This window comes from Cebus imitator, unplaced genomic scaffold (assembly GCF_001604975.1).
Source record: "Cebus imitator isolate Cc_AM_T3 unplaced genomic scaffold, Cebus_imitator-1.0 Scaffold76, whole genome shotgun sequence".
NCBI classification, from domain to species: domain Eukaryota; kingdom Metazoa; phylum Chordata; class Mammalia; order Primates; family Cebidae; genus Cebus; species Cebus imitator.
The window spans coordinates 9529745-9531015 of record NW_016107391.1 but is presented as its reverse complement, the minus strand read 5'-3'; positions in this window follow the sequence as shown (position 1 = coordinate 9531015).

The following is a 1271-nucleotide window of genomic DNA, read 5'->3' as shown; positions in this document are numbered from 1 at the left end:
TGGAGTCTCCCTCCATCACCCAGGCTGGAATGCAGTGGTGTGATCTCAGTTCACCACAACCTCCACCTCTTGGGTTCAAGCAATTCTTGTTCCTCAGCCTCCTGAGCAGCTGGGACTATAGGTGTGCACCACCATCACTGGCTAATTTTGTCTTTTTAGTAGAAATGGGGTTTCACCATGCTGGCCAGGCTGGTCGTGAGCTCCTGACCTCAAGTGATCCTCCCACCTCAGCCTCCCAAAGTGCTGAGATTACAGGCCAGCTTCGTTCTTTTGAGATTTTTCTAAATCTTGATTTTCTGCAGGTTTTTTTCAACTTTTTAGATTCAGGTATATTGCGCGATGCTGAGATTTGAGGTATGAATGATCCCATCACCCAGGTACTGAGCACAGTACCCCATAGCTATTCAACCCTTGCCCCCTCCCTCCCCACTCCAGTAGCTCCAGTGTCTACTGTTGCCATCTTTACATTCATGTGTATCCAGTGCTTAACTCCCTTACTTGTAAGTAAGAACATGCAGTATAAGATTTTCTGTTCCTGTGTTAATTTGCTTGGGTTTGCTGCAAAGGATATGATTTCATTCTTTTTAATGGCTACATAGTATTCCATGTTGTATATGTACCACATTTTCTTTATCCAGTCCACCATTGAAGGGCACTTAGGTTGACTCCATGTCTTTGCTACAGTGACTAGTACTGTCATGAACATGCAAATGTATGTGTCTTTATGGTAGAACAATTTATTTTCCTTTTGGGTATATAGCCAGTAAAGGGACTGCTAGGTGAAACAGTACTGTTTTAGGTAGTTTGAGAAATCTCCAAACTGCTTTCCACAGTGACTGAAGTAACTTACATTCCCACCAGCAGTGTATAAGCATTCCCTTTTCTTTGCAGCCTCACCAGCACCTGCTGTTTTTTGACTTTTTAGTAATAGCCATTCTGATTGGTGTGAGATGCATTACTCTGATGATTAGTGATGTGGAGCATTTTTTCATGTTTGTTGATCGCATGTATGTATTCCTTTGAGAATTCTGTTCATGTCTTTTTGCCGTTTTTTGATGGGGTCATTTGTTTTTTTGCTTGTTTAATTAAGTTCCTTACAGATTCTGGATATTAAGACCTTTGTCGGAGGCCGGGCGCGGTGGCTCAAGCCTGTAATCCCAGCACTTTGGGAGGCCGAGGCGGGTGGATCACGAGGTCAAGAGATCGAGATCATCCTGGTGAACATGGTGAAACCCCGTCTCTACTAAAAATACAGAAAATTAGCTGGGCAT